The sequence below is a fragment of the Carassius gibelio genome, chromosome B3 (assembly GCF_023724105.1).
Source record: "Carassius gibelio isolate Cgi1373 ecotype wild population from Czech Republic chromosome B3, carGib1.2-hapl.c, whole genome shotgun sequence".
Taxonomy (NCBI): domain Eukaryota; kingdom Metazoa; phylum Chordata; class Actinopteri; order Cypriniformes; family Cyprinidae; genus Carassius; species Carassius gibelio.
In genome coordinates, this window is record NC_068398.1 from 51929221 (window position 1) to 51948965 (window position 19745).

At 39.6% G+C, this 19745-nt stretch overlaps 7 non-coding genes across 7 annotated transcripts; all 7 read right to left on the reverse strand.

Annotated features, from left to right (window-relative positions):
• Positions 1 to 411: 411 nt before the first annotated feature.
• Positions 412 to 483, reverse strand: trnaq-cug (transfer RNA glutamine (anticodon CUG)). The gene has a single exon. It is a non-coding gene; the product is annotated as a tRNA-Gln (tRNA).
• A 404-nt stretch (positions 484 to 887) lies between these two features.
• On the reverse strand, positions 888 to 959 carry trnap-cgg (transfer RNA proline (anticodon CGG)). Its single transcript has one exon. It is a non-coding gene; the product is annotated as a tRNA-Pro (tRNA).
• A 398-nt stretch (positions 960 to 1357) lies between these two features.
• Positions 1358 to 1429, reverse strand: trnap-agg (transfer RNA proline (anticodon AGG)). Its single transcript has one exon. It is a non-coding gene; the product is annotated as a tRNA-Pro (tRNA).
• A 492-nt stretch (positions 1430 to 1921) lies between these two features.
• Positions 1922 to 1993, reverse strand: trnaq-cug (transfer RNA glutamine (anticodon CUG)). The gene has a single exon. It is a non-coding gene; the product is annotated as a tRNA-Gln (tRNA).
• Positions 1994 to 2397: 404 nt separating this feature from the next.
• Positions 2398 to 2466, reverse strand: trnap-cgg (transfer RNA proline (anticodon CGG)). The gene has a single exon. It is a non-coding gene; the product is annotated as a tRNA-Pro (tRNA).
• Positions 2467 to 2864: 398 nt separating this feature from the next.
• trnap-agg (transfer RNA proline (anticodon AGG)) lies at positions 2865 to 2936 on the reverse strand. Its single transcript has one exon. It is a non-coding gene; the product is annotated as a tRNA-Pro (tRNA).
• A 746-nt stretch (positions 2937 to 3682) lies between these two features.
• Positions 3683 to 3754, reverse strand: trnap-agg (transfer RNA proline (anticodon AGG)). The gene has a single exon. It is a non-coding gene; the product is annotated as a tRNA-Pro (tRNA).
• Between the last annotated feature and the right edge of the window lie 15991 nt (positions 3755 to 19745).

The following is a 19745-nucleotide window of genomic DNA, read 5'->3' on the forward strand; positions in this document are numbered from 1 at the left end:
GTAGCTGACAAGGGCAGAATTAGAGCTCATGCACTGACCAGATTTCTGAGAAACTCCATTTTTACGTACCTGCTCTAGCTTGGCCTGCCCTCGTAGATAAATGTTGATTAAAACATCAACGACAAAACACATAAGCTGAATTTAACAGCAGAAATCTACACCGTGGCACTGCCACACAAATCTTGCTGATGAGAAGCTGTCTGAGGTCTGTAATCCTGCTCCACAGAGGATCAGATGACATCTGTCTGCTCAATTTAGTTCCTGCTTAGTTTTATTTGAGTTCTAGATGGTTTGGAGGCCATGGTTAAAGGAGGCCAGTTTAGCAATACATTTAAAGACACACTGTCAGAGACAAAATTGTGACATAAGCCCAAGCTCCTCCATGCCAAACACTGCCAGACAGACTTTTGAAGGTTCCACCGAGATTTGAACTCGGATTGCTGGATTCAGAGTCCAGAGTGCTAACCGTTACACCATGGAACCAACAGTGTCAGTTCGTCTGTCTGAAGTGTAGAAAACACTCAAGGAGGCTCTGCGAAAAGCAACTAACCAGCAAGCATCAGAATGGTGTCTGAAAAGCATTCACGGCTCCACTCTGAGTAAACCCGGGATCGAACCAGGGACCTTTAAATCTTCAGTGTAACGCTCTCCGAACCTTGTAAACCAATATTGAGAAAAACATCAAAGCAAAGGACACGAGCCTCCAGTCAACCGCAAACGGCTACCCTGCATGGCAGCCAATCTGAGCCATCTCAGACACATTCACTTCTGTTGTACAAAGTTTAAATTGCAGATGAGGAACTGAGAACAGGGAGAAGTAGGCGTGAAAACATGCGGGTGTATTATTGGCCGAAAGGTCTGCTACTTTTCAGTAAGATGCTCAATGTGGGCTCGTCCGGGATTTGAACCCGGGACCTCTCGCACCCGAAGCGAGAATCATACCCCTAGACCAACAAGCCACCATGTTCCCAGATACTACTCAAAAAAAGGAGCTGCAAAGCGAGGTCTCTGGGATTTGAGCTTGGGCCCTCTCGCTCCCATACCAGCAATAAAACAAAAAAAACACACCCCATAACCGACAAGCCCTCAGATGCTCCTGCAACTAGCAAACGCAAGATGAAGGCTCACAGCGCCGCCAAGCGATCCAAGAATGCTTGGGCTGCATTCCTAAACCAATGCTTAGAAAAATGTCAAGGCAAAGTTTAAACTGCAGATGAGGAACTAAGAAGAGCAGCGAGATGTGGGCATGGAAACATGCAGTCGCAGCTTTAGTCTACTTGACAGTGGCGTATGTTTGGCCCAAGAATGGCAGAATGGACTGAAACTGCTCTAGAAAAGAGGCTGCAAAGACAGAAGAGGGCTCGTCCGGGATTTGAACCCGGGACCTCTCGCACCCTAAGCGAGAATCATACCCCTAGACCAACGAGCCACAGGTTGCTGTTCGGTAAAGGCCAATTTGCTACGTATTTCACTCTGCTCGACGCTACGGTCGCTCTAACATCCTGCCTCTGTAGCTGACAAGGGCAGAATTAGAGCTCATGCACTGACCAGATTTCTGAGAAACTCCATTTTTACGTACCTGCTCTAGCTTGGCCTGCCCTCGTAGATAAATGTTGATTAAAACATCAACGACAAAACACATAAGCTGAATTTAACAGCAGAAATCTACACCGTGGCACTGCCACACAAATCTTGCTGATGAGAAGCTGTCTGAGGTCTGTAATCCTGCTCCACAGAGGATCAGATGACATCTGTCTGCTCAATTTAGTTCCTGCTTAGTTTTATTTGAGTTCTAGATGGTTTGGAGGCCATGGTTAAAGGAGGCCAGTTTAGCAATACATTTAAAGACACACTGTCAGAGACAAAATTGTGACATAAGCCCAAGCTCCTCCATGCCAAACACTGCCAGACAGACTCTTGAAGGTTCCACCGAGATATGAACTCGGATTGCTGGATTCAGAGTCCAGAGTGCTAACCGTTACACCATGGAACCAACAGTGTCAGTTCGTCTGTCTGAAGTGTAGAAAACACTCAAGGAGGCTCTGCGAAAAGCAACTAACCAGCAAGCATCAGAATGGTGTCTGAAAAGCATTCACGGCTCCACTCTGAGTAAACCCGGGATCGAACCAGGGACCTTTAAATCTTCAGTGTAACGCTCTCCGAACCTTGTAAACCAATATTGAGAAAAACATCAAAGCAAAGGACACGAGCCTCCAGTCAACCGCAAACGGCTACCCTGCATGGCAGCCAATCTGAGCCATCTCAGACACATTCACTTCTGTTGTACAAAGTTTAAATTGCAGATGAGGAACTGAGAACAGGGAGAAGTAGGCGTGAAAACATGCAGGTGTATTATTGGCCGAAAGGTCTGCTACTTTTCAGTAAGATGCTCGATGTGGGCTCGTCCGGGATTTGAACCCGGGACTCGCACCCGAAGCGAGAATCATACCCCTAGACCAACGAGCCACCATGTTCCCAGATACTACTCAAAAAAAGGAGCTGCAAAGCGAGGTCTCTGGGATTTGAGCTTGGGCCCTCTCGCTCCCATACCAGCAATAAAACAAAAAAAACACACCCCATAACCGACAAGCCCTCAGATGCTCCTGCAACTAGCAAACGCAAGATGAAGGCTCACAGCGCCGCCAAGCGATCCAAGAATGCTTGGGCTGCATTCCTAAACCAATGTTTAGAAAAATGTCAAGGCAAAGTTTAAACTGCAGATGAGGAACTAAGAAGAGCAGCGAGATGTGGGCATGAAAACATGCAGTCGCAGCTTTAGTCTACTTGACAGTGGCGTATGTTTGGCCCAAGAATGGCAGAATGGACTGAAACTGCTCTAGAAAAGAGGCTGCAAAGACAGAAGAGGGCTCGTCCGGGATTTGAACCCGGGACCTCTCGCACCCTAAGCGAGAATCATAGCCCTAGACCAACGAGCCACAGGTTGCTGTTCGGTAAAGGCCAATTTGCTACGTATTTCACTCTGCTCGACGCTACGGTCGCTCTAACATCCTGCCTCTGTAGTTGACAAGGGCAGAATTAGAGCTCATGCACTGACCAGATTTCTGAGAAACTCCATTTTTACGTACCTGCTCTAGCTTGGCCTGCCCTCGTAGATAAATGTTGATTAAAACATCAACGACAAAACACATGAGCTGAATTAACCAGCAACTAACCAGCAAGCATCAGAATGGTGTCTGAAAAGCATTCACGGCTCCACTCTGAGTAAACCCGGGATCGAACCAGGGACCTTTAAATCTTCAGTGTAACGCTCTCCGAACCTTGTAAACCAATATTGAGAAAAACATCAAAGCAAAGGACACGAGCCTCCAGTCAACCGCAAACGGCTACCCTGCATGGCAGCCAATCTGAGCCATCTCAGACACATTCACTTCTGTTGTACAAAGTTTAAATTGCAGATGAGGAACTGAGAACAGGGAGAAGTAGGCGTGAAAACATGCAGGTGTATTATTGGCCGAAAGAAGGCAGAACGGTCTGCTACTTTTCAGTAAGATGCTCAATGTGCGAAGCGAGAATCATACCCCTAGACCAACGAGCCACCTGTTCCCAGATACTACTCAAAAAAAGGAGCTGCAAAGCGGGGTCTCTGCTGCTTGACAGTGGCGTATGTTTGGCCCAAGAATGGCAGAATCTGCTCTAGAAAAGAGGCTGCAAAGACAGAAGAGGGCTCGTCCGGGATTTGAACCCGGGACCTCTCGCACCCTAAGCGAGAATCATAGCCCTAGACCAACGAGCCACAGGTTGCTGTTCGATAAAGGCCAATTTGCTACGTATTTCACTCTGCTCGACGCTACGGTCACTCTAACATCCTGCCTCTGTAGTTGACAAGGGCAGAATTAGAGCTCATGCACTGACCAGATTTCTGAGAAACTCCATTTTTACGTACCTGCTCTAGCTTGGCCTGCCCTCGTAGATAAATGTTGATTAAAACATCAACGACAAAACACATAAGCTGAATTAACCAGCAACTAACCAGCAAGCATCAGAATGGTGTCTGAAAAGCATTCACGGCTCCACTCTGAGTAAACCCGGGATCGAACCAGGGACCTTTAAATCTTCAGTGTAACGCTCTCCGAACCTTGTAAACCAATATTGAGAAAAACATCAAAGCAAAGGACACGAGCCTCCAGTCAACCGCAAACGGCTACCCTGCATGGCAGCCAATCTGATCCATCTCAGACACATTCACTTCTGTTGTACAAAGTTTAAATTGCAGATGAGGAACTGAGAACAGGGAGAAGTAGGCGTGAAAACATGCAGGTGTATTATTGGCCGAAAGAAGGCAGAACGGTCTGCTACTTTTCAGTAAGATGCTCAATGTGCGAAGCGAGAATCATACCCCTAGACCAACGAGCCACCATGTTCCCAGATACTACTCAAAAAAAGGAGCTGCAAAGCGGGGTCTCTGCTGCTTGACAGTGGCGTATGTTTGGCCCAAGAATGGCAGAATCTGCTCTAGAAAAGAGGCTGCAAAGACAGAAGAGGGCTCGTCCGAGATTTGAACCCGGGACCTCTCGCACCCTAAGCGAGAATCATACCCCAGATTTCTGAGAAACTCCATTTTTACGTACCCGCTCTAGCTTGGCCTGCCCTCGTAGATAAATGTTGATTAAAACATCAACAACAAAACACATAAGCTGAATTTAACAGCAGAAATCTTCACCGTGGCACTGCCACACAAATCTTGCTGATGAGAAGCTGTCTGAGGTCTGTAATCCTGCTCCACAGAGGATCAGATGACATCTGTCTTCTCAATTTAGTTCCTGCTTAGTTTTATTTGAGTTCTAGATGGTTTGGAGGCCATGGTTAAAGGAGGCCAGTTAAGCAATACATTTAAAGACACACTGTCAGAGACAAATTTGTGACATAAGCCCAAGCTCCTCCATGCCAAAAACTGCCAGACAGACTCTTCAAGAGATTTGAACTCAGATTGCTGGATTCAGAGGCCAGAGTGCTAACCGTCACACCATGGAACCAACAGTGTCAGTTCGTCTGTCTGAAGTGTAGAAAACACTCAAGGAGGCTCTGCGAAAAGCAACTAACCAGCAAGCATCAGAATGGTGTATGAAAAGCATTCACGGCTCCACTCTGAGTAAACCCGGGATCGAACCAGGGACCTTTAAATCTTCAGTGTAACGCTCTCCGAACCTTGTAAACCAATATTGAGAAAAACATCAAAGCAAAGGACACGAGCCTCCAGTCAACCGCAAACGGCTACCCTGCATGGCAGCCAATCTGAGCCATCTCAGACACATTCACTTCTGTTGTACAAAGTTTAAATTGCAGATGAGGAACTGAGAACAGGGAGAAGTAGGCGTGAAAACATGCAGGTGTATTATTGGCCGAAAGAAAGCAGAACGGTCTGCTACTTCTCAGTAAGATGCTCAATGTGGGCTCGTCTGGGATTTGAACCCGGGACCTCTCGCACCCAAACCAAGAGTCTGTAATCTTGCTCCTCAGAGGATCAGATGACAACTTTCTTCTCAATTTAGTTCCTGTAGCAATACATTTAAGTCACATTAAATTGGAGTTTGTGTATCACTAGAGTCTACAGAGTGGCATTAAATTGGATTTTGTGTAATACTATACTATGGTCACAAAATTGACATTAGATTGGAGTTTGTGTATCACTAGTCCCCAAAATTACTTTAAATTGGAGTTTGTGTATGACTAGAATATATAAAGTCACTTTAAATTGGAGTTTGTGTCAGAGTCTACAATGTGACATTAAAATGGATTTTGTGTATTACTAGGGTCCCCAAAGTGACATTAGAATGGAGTTTGTGTATCACTAGTCCCCAAAAATACTTTAAATTGGAGTTTGTGTATCACTACCCTTACGAAAAAAAGTATACTTCAAGTTCATTTTATGAAGTATACTTGAGTAATGTTCAAGTATATTTATAAGTATACATTATGTAGTAAGTATACTAATGTCAATATTTACTAGTAGTAAACTAGAAAGTGTACTATTTTAATACCGCTTGGGACTAAATTGGCCCACTTGATTTCTATAAAAGTATATGTTTAAGTGTACTATAAGTGTAACAGTTGTAAACTTTAAGTGCACAACTAGTTCATAATTATGTTTCTCATTTGTACTGCAAGTGATCTTTTGAGTGTACTACTGTAGTAGTTTACTATTTTATCACTTGTAGCATTTATTTAGTTTATGAAAGTACATTTTGACGTATACTCTCAGTAAACTACTAGTTTAGTAGTTTTATACTACAAGTTTACTAATTATATATTGTTTTTGCTCTTTTAGTGTACTCTCAGTAAACTACTAGTTTAGTAGTTTTACACTACAAGTTTACTAATTATATATTGTTTTTGCTCTTTTAGTGTACTCTCAGTAGTTTAGTAGTTTTATACTACAAGTTTACTAATTATATATTGTTTTTGCTCTCGGGCACGATGCGGAGCACTCACACTAGTCAAACGAACCGCGCTTTGGTGGTCAAACGCACTCGGGCACGGTTCAAACTGGCTAGTGTGAGTACACCCATATAGGGTTTCAGCGTTCATGCCGGAGCACGCTTACGTCATTATGGTGTGACGGTTTCTGGATAAACAGGAAGAGTGCGCTCTCTGAACACAATGGAGTCCATCGCTCTGTTTTCTTTGTGGATAATTTTGTGTCGTTTGGTCCACGGTGGTCCACAGCCCTCATAAATTAAGATTATTTTGGGGGCATCATCAAAGTGGTCTTGGTTCTTTTGTTTCCTCCATCCTTTTTTCTTTTGTGACATTCACAAATCCAAACTGATGATCCCACTTTTATAGATTAGAACTTTTCACAAAATGTTTGGAATGTTCCTTTTTGATCCATGTTGGAGGTGACAGTAATTTAAAGGGGGGGTGAAATGCTATTTCATGCATACTGAGTTTTTTACACTGTGAAAGAGTTGGATTCCCATGCTAAACATGGACGAAGTTTCAAAAATTAAGTTGTACGTTTAAAGGAGTATTTCTGTTCCAAAAATACTCCTTCCGGTTTTCCACAAGTTTCGGAAAGTTTTTTTCGAGTATGGCTCTGTGTGACGTTAGATGGAGCGGAATTTCCTTATATGGGTCTTAAGGGCACTTCTGCCGGAAGAGCGCGCGCTCCCGTAGAGCAGAGCAATGAGAGCACAACAGACTTCACTGATCAGAGCGAGAGCGTCGTGAAATGTCACAAAAGGAGTGTGTTTATGGTTGCCAGGGCAAAACAACCCTGCACAGATTACCAAAGAAAAAACAGCATTAAGGGACCAGTGGATGGAGTTTATTTTTACAGAGCATCAAAGGAGTTGCGCAAGTGTTTGTGTTTGTTCCCTGCATTTCGAAGATGATTGTTTTACAAACAAGGCCCGATTTGACAATGGATTTGCGTATCGTTTATTTCTTAAGGATGATGCAGTCCCAACGAAAAAGGGTCACGATCGTGTCTTGGAACCGCAGGCGGTGAGTAAAACTGCTTAAAATATCTCTGCCTCCTTGTTAGTGCGTCCGCCTCCCATCCGAGACCGGGGTTCGAGCCCCGCTCGGAGCGAGTCGTTGCTGCTGCTGCTCTCGTTCAGTTTCAGCCTCGGGATCTGATTCTGGATCATAAATAAACGGCTGAATCTGACTGTTAGCCATGTTTTGGATGATGGTTTTTTCCTCAAGGTAATGTCAGCTTCCAATCGCTCTCTAAGCAAAAGCCTACTGGCGCACGTGATTCTTTTGCTCCGCCCACACTTCACGCCTCCAGTCGGTCGTGTTTTTCCGGGAAAAATCGGTACAGACTATCTTTCTCTTATGAATATAATAAAACTAAAGACTTTTTGGAGTTATGAAGGATGCAGTACTACTCTATAGGTACTCAAGATTAACAGGATATTGAGTGAAAACGAGCATTTCACGCCCCCCTTTAACACAATCACTGTCACCTCCAACGGCGAACATCAATTTGAAAAGTAGACATGTATGAGAAATGTGTAGGAATTTATTTCATTTTTAAAATGAAATTTCCCTTAAATTAAATACACTCACCAAATATAGCATCAAGTTTTGTGCTATCAAGCCGTGGCTTTGATTCCACACCTTTGTGTGCCCCTGACTGTCTTCCTGTCAAGCTTGAATGAGACAGGGTTTCCCTTCCATAGACAAGCACAGCAAAGTCCCCGATGTATACTGACGGATTTGCTGTCCGCAGAGAGTTAAGCTTTCGCTTGGGGACCTTGACATCACAGCCTGGCATGAGAAACACCTGAAAAATAATTGTCAGTTTGCAATTGGTTATACATTGTTATTAGACACTAAACTAATGAAATGATAATGAAACACATTCCCTGGGATATATATCTATTCATCATCTGTGCATTAATGCAAATAAACCAAGTTATTATTCCCCAACCAAATAGGAAATCTGAGATAAATTAACACATTTCCCAATAAAATGAACTAGGGTGTGAAATGCTCCTGTGCAATGTAAGATCCTGTCTAAATCCTGTCCACACTGCTTTCCACAGCATTAAACATTTCTTTGGTAAATATGGGAATGCTTCCTATATTTCCTGTGGTCAGGCAATATTCATAATAACCACTTTTCACGCACATTCACCATGCAATTGAATATGCAGATTCTTCAGGTAATGTTTATAATTACTGCCAAGTTGATTTACTGGGACATTGTACAATCACCTTCCCACATGGACCATGACACTTATATGCATGTGCGGTACTTACCATATCATCAGACAACACTTGAGGAGAAACACATGCAGAGTCTACTGATGTTGAAGGTGTTGCAGAAGTGGATGCAGTAGGTGAGGTCTGAAGTTTTCTTTGTCCAATCACTTCTTTCAACTTCGTCACTACTGTGGGAAGCTCTGTTAAAAGAATGGAGATATAAATTATTATAAAAAAAATAGTGAAAAGGCCTCATAACTGCATGTTGACACAGATGGCAAAAATAAATCACTACTCACAACAAAATGTTTTTTTTAAACATTTAAATATTATTCAAAATAAATACTGATTAAATCATTCCCATTCACTACACATGTTTGTGCTTTGTATAATATTAAAATGGTTTTATTTGAGTTACGTCTGGTAAGGAACACTGTTAGTTGCAGCAGTCAATTTGCTATAGCAGTCAAACATGCTGCAATGCTTCAGATTTATAGAATGTGGTATTTGTAACTATTTTATGAGGTTGCAGGTGTTTAACCCTACACACAACTACCTTTTAAAGGTATTGCTTTTAGCTGCATTTTCAAGTTTAGTAAAGTGAACCCACACTTTCTGTAGTTTTGCTCTGTCTGCCATGACTGTAGAGCACAAAATGTAAACACACAGTTGCAATGTCAAGTTGTGTGTTTGTGTTCAAAGGGCAGATTATTATTATTTTTTAATTCATATAATTACCTCTCATGGCATCAAGTATCTCTTTAATGTTGTCTTCTTTGACAACATTAAAATTTCAAGTTGTTCAATACCAGGGACTCAATTCAAATTGATTTGTATAGTGATTTTCAAAATATAATTCCAAAGCAGCTTTACAGAAATGCATGTTTGTGTTACAATTAAAGCACAGTAATATATTGCTTCATTATAGCAATGGACATTTGTATTTGTCCTAGAATCACATACAGATGTATTTATCCATCTAATTACCTTTTTTTTGGCTGTTCATTCTCCTCTTCTTCTTCATCCTCCATCAACCAACTGTTTGGCTTTGTCTTCCTCCTCAGTGTTTGTTTCCAGATGTCTTCACCCTTAACTAACTGTTCCCTTTTCTGGCAGAGATCACCATAGTTGTCTGTCAAAAAAAGTTGTGTGTACATTGTGAAAAACTGGGTTCTCCGCTGTTCCTAAAAGACAGTCTGTGATATTTTTTTGCTTGTTTACTTATGTCTAATCCGTCAAGATTAGTGATGCAAACCTTAATTAAAAGATTAAAGTTAACTTAGGGCTGCACAATTTTTCTTTTTTCTGCCTTTTTCCCACTTCACACTTATCATCCATCATCTTCATCCTCCAGTGTGGGACATTGTGTTATAATTTTTGAACAATTTTGCTGGTCTTCAGTACTCATCCAGTCAATTTTACCCACTTCCACACTCTTGTCCTTGAAATAATAAATGGCAAAGCCATTGTTTAAGTGTTGTGACTGACGCTTTTTCTTTATTTTATTTTTGCTTTGCAGTGTTTGTTGCTAACAATAGGTCGTGTTGTTAATTAGGCAAGATCTAAGATTCGGATGTGTGCGAACGGATCACATGACTAAATATCACGACAGACGGTTACAAATTATATTAAAAAAAAATCAGAGATGCATTTTTGTTGATGCAGGTGTTTGCAAGATAAATAATGGCAAAGCATGCAGGACCTTACAAAAGGTACTTGGAAGATTACTCAGAAATAATTCCAAGGAGAACCAGGTTCAGATGGATTGAAAATGACAATATGGTAAGACATTTTGATTTTTAAAGTCGACATGAAATTTTATTTTTGTTGCGCATGTTTAATCTTGAAGTGAAAAATTAATCCGAACAAGTACACACACACACACACACACACACACACACACACACACACACACACAAAAAAGTTTGCCGTGGTAATCTTTAATCAAAATCTGAGAAGTTATTTCCGGCCCGGAATGGCGTTCCTTTTCTGAAAACGTCAGTTTGACGGATTGGGTTGAAAACGCTTAACCATGAGGATCATTCCATCCTTATGTTCATAAACATTGTTCGCTAAATGTCTTGAGAAGTGAATTGTATTTTTGAAATTCAATAAAAAAATATACGAATAAAATAAATAAAGTTCAGATATCTTTGCTCTTTAAACCTTTTTTGTTACACAATCTTTCCCACCCAAGTTACACCACGAAAACACTGAACGTTAAGTCTTCACATTTTTTGATAAACCTCAAGGGTAGGCCTATGAGCAATATGGTATGGGTCTTGTAATCTATTATTTGGCTGTACAAAGCAGGATCATTGTGTCTAGCTATGCCATGTTCAGTAATAGGTCTTTGGCTATTGTTAGCCTTCAATGATTAGGTTAAATTAACTTAAATTAACATTTTATTGCTGACAATAGATGTAGGACTAGTTGCTTTCTTGTGAAATGTTTATATATATATATATATATATATAGTCCTATGCCTGCCCACACACATTAAAATAATTTTAAAATAACACATTAAAATAATTTTGATACATTTACTGATTATAAGTGACAGTTGTAGCATTACCTTTCTTTAAAAAATAATAAGAATTTCAATCACGAAAGACAAATTTATCACAATTTCAAAAACAAATACGCTGCACAACTGTTCAACTGATAATATTCAATCATCTTATTTGAATGATTTTTGAAGGATCATGTGACACTGAAGACTGGAGTAATGATGTTGAAAATTCATCTTTGACATCACAGGAATAAATTACATCTAAAATATATTATTTTGAATTGTAATAGACTAATATCTTACGATATTTAATATTTTGAATTTCTTTCAAAATTTAATTTCAGAATTTCTTGCAGAGTGAAGGCATGTATGTTCTACATGAGGTCCACATACTTGACCGGGTCCGTGTACTTTTGCGTCCATTCGTATTTCCTTTTTTAACTCGTAATGGAAAAAAGAATAACATGCTTACTTCTTTATTCGTTTTTAGACTGGTGAATAAAAATATTAACATACAAACTTATTTCCCATAGCATATAAGCAATGCTTATTTAATTGAAAATCAAATAATTTAAACAACTTTTTTTTTCTTTCTACAAAAATGTGAAATTTGATTTCTGCATTTTATTTGTGTTGACCTGCAACATTTAGATAATGTGGAGCCGCGAAGTGAAAAACAAAAACAAATTAAAAAAAAACAATCCGTGGACGGTTTTGCATCTGTCCACTCAGTTTATAAACCGTAGGCTAGGCATACTCATAAATTCTTAAACTGTTCCCACGATCGGTTTAACAAATCGTGCCCACACGGATTAATAAGCCTAGCCACGATATTCTAATCTGCGCCCTCAAATTTGTAAACCATGCCTTCAGTTTTAGCAATTTGTAGCCCACCCACAATTTCATAAACCGTGCCCACGCTTTCGTAATCCAGTCCCACGGGTTTGTAAACTGTAGTGTAGGCTATTCATGGATTTGTGGCCCCTCCCCCAGTTTGCGCCATACAAACACATTTCCAAAATTGTAAAAGGTTAGGTTATATAAAAACAGAACATTAATAAATTATTTTATGATAAACATTGCCTATTATTGTCTCAGTTAACTCATAGATAAACGCAAATAACAATGATCATTATTATTATATTTAGGCTATATATTTAGAGGACGTTTTTATCCAAAAAACGAACAAAGTAATTAATCAAATTTCATTCATACTACAGGTTAGACAATAATAATACAGGGCCAAGATTATCACAAATAAACACAAGATTTTGACGCATATCCAAGGGTTTGTGGGGCGTATGGAGCGCGCACTGCAAGGAGGCACAGGTGCGAACCCTTGCATTTCCTATCAAAAGTGGAAACTTAAAAAACTTACATACAACATAATAATACATCATTCGCAACTATACTTTTATTTGTGTAAACTCACAATAACAAGAAAACTTTGTGCTTTTGTAGCCTATAATAAAATAGAACAACCAGACGCACTTTCATAATCTCCCTGAACTGGCCTTCAAAAAAAAAAAATAGCCTAACATTTTTTCCTTATTAATTTGTGAATATTTTAAATGTTTAATAAAGGGGCAAAAAGTCATAAACAGAAATCTGAAAATACGTCAATATTAATTTTTTGGGGCAGCATTTCGTGTATAGCCTACAATTCAAATTCAAATGTTGGTGTTCAACTTTGCGTTTTTTAGAATACAAATGTTATAAGAGCATTAGAAAATAATATTTTAACAATGTTATCATTAAATATTTTTAGAATGTTTTAGAGAATGTTATCCTAACTTTAAGGAGAACATTCTGGCAACTTAAATAAAACTACTCAGTTAAAATGTTATAAGAACATTAGCGGATATGTTTTAACAATGTTATCATTAAACATTTTTAGAATGTTTTTAGAGAATGTTTTCCTACCTTTTTAGGAGAACATTCTGGGAACTAAAATAATACTACCCGCTTAAAACATTATTAGAACATTTCAAGATAATGTTCTGAGAACATTTTTAGAACAAAAAAATTCTACCTGGGACCGTTCATTTTTCATTTTTCAATTGCGGGTTAAAAAAGGAAAAAAGAATGGACACAAAAACACACGGACCCGACAGCCTATTGCTCCGTACTACGGGGAATTGTTGCTTTCCTATTTTATTCATAATTTTTTTTATGAATTTCAAAAATACAAATAAATTGAGTATGTTCTCATCAAATTATGTTTATCCACATAAGGATGCAAAAACTAAAAAAAATAAAATGAAATAAAAATTAAAGGGCAACACAAACATACTATAAAATTAATTTGCCTGCACCTAGGCTATGTCATCTAATGAAATTCAGCACACCATCAAATCTACACACAAAAAAATACTTTTTGATTTATTGTACTTTATAAATGACAACAACTTCTAAAAATGCATGAAATTAATGTCTGTTACAATCAAAATAAGCCAATATTCCTGTAGGAGGTGACTATTTCAAACGAATGTCCATATGTGCAACAACACTGATTCTAATAATTATTTAGTAACAATTATAATGTATAATTCATTTAATTTGAGGACTTTTATCTATCCTCTTTGGTCTTGTATTTGGCTGAATTTATTGCACTTTTTTATTTTTTATTTATTTTAGGCTTCTTTATAAGTTGCTAAAACTATCAATATATTATTAAAGGTATAAGGAATTTCCTTGACATGTCATCCTCCCAATTTTGTTTTTAAGGATGAGGATGATCAAGACAACGGGAATGACCAAATAAACATAAAAGATATCCTGAGTAATACGTCCAACAGTGGACCAGACGAAGTGGACAAAGACAGATCCATCAGGACCAGTTTATTTTGTGCTGACATTCAAGAAGTAAATACACATATCACACATGTCTTACCTTTGGTTAAATACCCTTTATATTCATTGATAATATTTCACATCATATTTTCATTTATAACCTGTAGAATGAGGAAGACCTGTCAGATTCTGAAGGGAACATGCTTGATTCTGAAGATGAAAATTATGTGGACAGAAAAGACTTGATGGAGGGCAGTACTAGTGGAGAAAACACATCTGAATTATCAGTGGTATGTAGTAAATGGCTCTGTGACACAGTGTTTTTGTTGGAAGTTCATCTAAATTTGAAGTTCACTTTTATTGTGAAAGTTGTTTAAAAAACCTAGGCGTCAGAGGAGACTGTCCCTCTCAGTGTGACACTTGCAATACAGAATTTGATGCCAATGCAAACCGTAAGGCTGGTTCACACGGCAGGATAATTAGGCCGATTTTAGCCCCGATTAACCCTTTCCGACAATATTAGGATGCTCAGATTATCTTAATATAATCTGATCAAATATTCCTGCTGTGTGTGGTGTGTTAAGACTGCTCTCCTCTGCTCGGAAAGACGTCGGAACCGCTCCGATTTATTTGGCCCGATTTCTTCTCGTGTGTGGTGTCCCCCGAGGACAAACGATCATGCAGCCTGTGAACTGTGGCGTGTAGCCAATCAGAAAGCTAGGTGACGAACAGTGGCGGTTCTAGACCAATTTTACTGGGGGGGCCAGGCTGGGGCCAAGGTTGTTGTCAGAGGGACACATCAACACTGACAAAAGTGTTCAAGTATTAAAAAAAATAATAGATGATAATACAATAACACAAAGTATTCCAGTTGCAGTCAAAGTCTTTATTGATTTTTTATTTATTTATTATAATTTACAAGGAAATCAAACAAAACATCCTTGTTGTTCAGCAACAATGCCGTGTTCAAGCCTTCAACATAGCTATTTCAGCATAAAAGAAAATATTGGTATTTATTTCAGTAACAATACTGACAATGAAAACAAATAATATAAAACAAGTGCATCCACTATAGCCTTTATAAGGTTAGTCTAGATGGTCTCTGTATCCCAGTCTACTTTCCTATATGGGAATTCAAATTACAGCAACTGTATTCTGCGGTTTTGGTGATTTCTAGCAAATCGATCAACAAATGACTCAAGATTTAAAGCCTTTGCACTCCTTGACTCAATGCTCAGTACACCCAGATTGCTTAACCTGTCATCATTCATGGTTGATCTGAGGTACGTTTTCACCAGCTTTAAATTAGAAAAACTCCGCTCACAAGAAGCAGTGCTCACCGGGATCGCAAAGGCTATTTTGCAGAGTCTGTAGAGCTAAAAAAAAAAAAACTTATATGGCTCTATATGGCTCAATGAACTGTACCAGCTCCACTGTACTGGAGGGTCTCTGCATCCCGGTCTGTATTTTCCTGTCCAAGAACCTGCTAAACTGATGCAGTTCATGTCCCAAAACCTCAATACTTGAATCATACAATCGAGCAAATGAGTACAGAGCTGTCTCTTTTAGAAATGTATCATTTTTAGGGTTTAGAGTCTGGATGCTGTTCATTATGTCACAGTTTGTCCTGGAAAAACGCCTGTTAATCTCACTGAGCATCAGATCAATGATAGGGTAGAAGAAGGTTGTGCGAAACCCGTCTTTACCTCGTTCCGACTCTCCCTGACCAACAGTGGTCATCACACGGTGCTCACCGAGTTTAGAGCTTAGCATTTTTTGTCGTTTTGCCGGTGGATGTGTTGCATCACATTGTCCAGAAATGTTCAATACCTCATCCCAAACATCATCAAAAAACAATTCCTGCCTTAAATCCTTTAATGTCTGAACTTAAGCTTCAACTAAATCTACAGCTTTTGAAATATCAAGAGTCGAGGCCTGTAGCATATCAGAGAGAAGTTTTGTTTCTCCAAACACTTTACGGAGTGTAACAAGATGCACTATGAACTCAAGATCTATCTGTGCCAGCAGACCTCGAGCCTCAACGGATCTTTCACCATTATGTTCTTGGGCTATCCCTTGCAGGAGCCGCTTGAGGGCAGGCAGTCGATCCATAATGTCACGTAGAGCTATAAATCGGCATGCCCAACGTGTGTCACTTAATCGGTGAAGCTCTCTTGGTGCCCCTTCATACATCTCTCTTTGTATAGCTAGCCATTTAGGATGAACAGCTGATCCAGATGTGAACACGTAAAGTTTCTCTAGTAAAGAGAAAAACTCCTCGGCCTCCGGGACAGCTTTGATTGTATCTACTAAAACGAGGTTTAGACAGTGGGCACTACAATGGATATAAAAAGCATATTTTGCTTGCTCTTTGATTCTTGCCTGGACTCCAGAATGCTTACCACTCATGACAGAAGCCCCATCATATGCTTGACCTACCAGGTTCTTTTTGTACTCTAGGCCATGACTTTCTAGCATGTGGATTATTTTCTCACTAAGACTTGCTGCATCCAGCTTCTCTGTGGACTCAAAATGGAGAAAACTTTCCTGGATAGCTCCATTGTAGTAATATCTCAGCACCAGAGAGATCTGTTCCTTTTTCTTTACATCTTTTGTTTTGTCAGCCATGATGCTGAAGACTTCACTGCTTTTTACTTCTTCTGCAATTTCAGTTCGAACCATGTCCGCTAAACAATCTAGAACCTCATTCTAGATTGCATTATTCATGCATTCATGCATGCATTATTTTGCTTGTATACTTTGCATTATGAAACGATGTTAACCTTTTTTAACAGCTTTATCATGGTTACCAATTGTCTCTAGAATTGCCATGAAGTTCCCTCTGTTATCAGAGTCTACAGACTCATTGTGACCTCTTTGGGCCATGTTTTGAGTTGCAGTAAGTAGCAGCAAGTCCCCTATAGTTTTTATGGATTCCCTGTTTTCTCTGATCTGTCTGTTGTGTTCCTTAAGACATTTACCAGTTTTGCATTAGCTGCTGCAGCTTTCTGATAATCCCGCCAGCTAACCATAGCTTGTTTTTGCCTCTCAGATCTTGCATACATTGCAAAACCCCCCACTTTATAGGTTGCCTTCTTCCAGTTTTTGAATCCGGATGGCGAGTCAAAGACTGTGTCAGGACTATTAGGAGGGCTAAAATGTCTGCATGCGTAACAATATGCAGAGTCCGAGTTTTTTGAATACTCAAGCCAGGGGTAGATGTGGTACCACGCTGCCTTGAAGCTCCTCCTTCTGTCCCGCATCAAAGTTCTTGGGAACAATTTAAGGTTTGGCTGCATCGGTGGGTCTTCTCTACATTTGCTGATATCTGTGGAGAAAGACAAACCCAATACATGTAAATATATACTCTATAAAGACACACACTCTCTCTCACACACACACTCACACAACACATACACACAAAATAAAAGGTAAACTTGTTACACTAATCCACACATGATTATAAAAGGGTATCCCCTCTGTATTGTGTAAGTGTTCGGAACATTCATTAAAGTGCAAATTTCCTAATGCTGCTCTCTCTCTAAATTTCAATAAGCTTTATTGGCATGACTGTAAATTTGCAAATACTGTACAATAATAAAAGTTAAATCAGGAAATGTACAAATTACAAATAAAGCAAGTAAATCAATTGGAAAATAAGAAAAATATGGGAAAGAAATGTGCATTTAACAGATGATTTAAACATAAAATTAAATTATGTAATTGATTAATTTATCTCTCTCTCTCTCTCACACACACTTTATGCAAATGCTTTTCTTTTTCCACATCACAAACCTAATGGTCCAGTGCTTGTGGATGCACATGGATCCTCTGTCTGTGTCTCAAACTCTACTTGTATGTCTCCCTCAGGCTCGTCTTCACTATTAGGATCTTCATCTTGCTCTTGTTCCTGCTCTGTGGCCTTACTGCTAATCTCTCCAAAGTTCACTGGCTCTCTTTCTGTGGCTCTCTCAGCCTCCTCACACATCTCTGCATCTCTGTCTGGCTCTGTCTCAACATTTGCCTTGTCATCTTTCTTTTGGGGGCAGAAATAGGACACAATGTCCCTTTTTCTCCTCATTTTGAACTATTGACAAAAAAGCAAATGAGAGGAATACTCAACATCAGCAAACCAGAATATGAATATTACATATGCTGGCTTTCTTGGATTTGTGTTGTGATATAGTGAGCCTTTGTGCTTATGTAGTACCCTCACCGCCTGATGAGGGGAGATATATTTATATATTAATACAGGACACAGAGCTGTTGCTGCTTCAATCATCAGAGTCTGTATTGGGTTTTTTTCATACAATGTAAAAACGTTCAATCACTCTTATGTCAATAAATGACAGTGCATCACTTCAAGAGTAGGCTAATCACAATATACAACATTACATACAGCACACATACGTAAATAGAAACAAACTGTTACATGTCCGTGATAACAGTAAACTTAAACACTTATACCATGTAATTAACATTTCTTAACCTCTTACATGTCAAAACACATACTCTTATTGCTTTTATGTAATTCATACCTGATGAGGGGAGATATATTTATATATTAGTACAGGACACGGAGCTGTTGTGTTGCTGCTTCTATCATCAGAGTCTGTATTGTTTGAGCAGCGCGCGCATCCCCTCCTCAAGCAGGCGAACACTCCCAAAAGGTAAAAGCAATCAAATAATCGAACGATGGAGAAGGGAACATTAATCGTCAACGAAATAACCACAAAAAATATTAAGAAATACATTCTCTTCCCGTCACACCTTACATATCATATATTTATTTACTACTATTTATCTACTTATTTATTTACAATTACTTATCTACTTTTGTAACCACCACACTTACATCTAGGTTCTGTTAACTAAAGTGTGTGGAGACTAGAGAGTCTTCTTCTTCATCTCTGAGCAAACTAAGTTTGAACTTTCCTTTGTTTCTGGAATGTTTGAAGAACATGTTCACTTCGGATTCTAACAAATTCCTCTTTCCATCTTTACAACGCCTTTACCATTACTGACGATAAAAAAACGTTACTGACAGTGTGTTATTACTATTGTAAAATAATTAAGAGAGAAGGCAGAGTGATACGTTTCAATCTGTAAAATACGCTCAGTGTTTGAGTAAAAAAAGGGTTGCTGTGAACGGTGTAAGCTCAGAATAAAGCAGTCAACAACATTACCTGACCAGAAGTCTTACTTTATAACAGTTACACAAAAGATACTAGCTTTGCTTACCTTAAATCTCAGCGGTAATTCTTGTTCTATGACTCCTGTTCTGTAGACGTGTATTCCCTTTTTCCCGGCCGCGGCGCGCAACAGTCAGTCAGTGAGCTTCTGGCGTGTAACCGTCTAAAGCTACAAGGGGGCTGGCTGACTGGAACCAAGTGTGACACGCATTTGTTCCGCCTGTCACTTCAGGTCTAATTATTGTGATACATCGTGCTGCATTGTAGCCTATCGAAGGCGCCGCGACTGATCAAATGCGCAGTTGTTTGGTGTGATTTTACGATTCCAAATTTAGGGAGGCCAGAGGGGGGGGGCCAAGCTTGGTGACACGGGGGCACTGGCCCCCCCTAGAACCGCAAGTGGTGACGAGGCGGTGAGGAAGTACCGGGAAACAAAATCAAAACAGCCGGCGGCATGGCGCACCAGAAAGTCCGGTGGACGTCGGAGATGGAGGACCAACTCGTCGACCTGTGGCAACACCGTGAATGTTTGTACAACGTTTCGTGTAAAGAATATCATAACCGAAATGACAAGG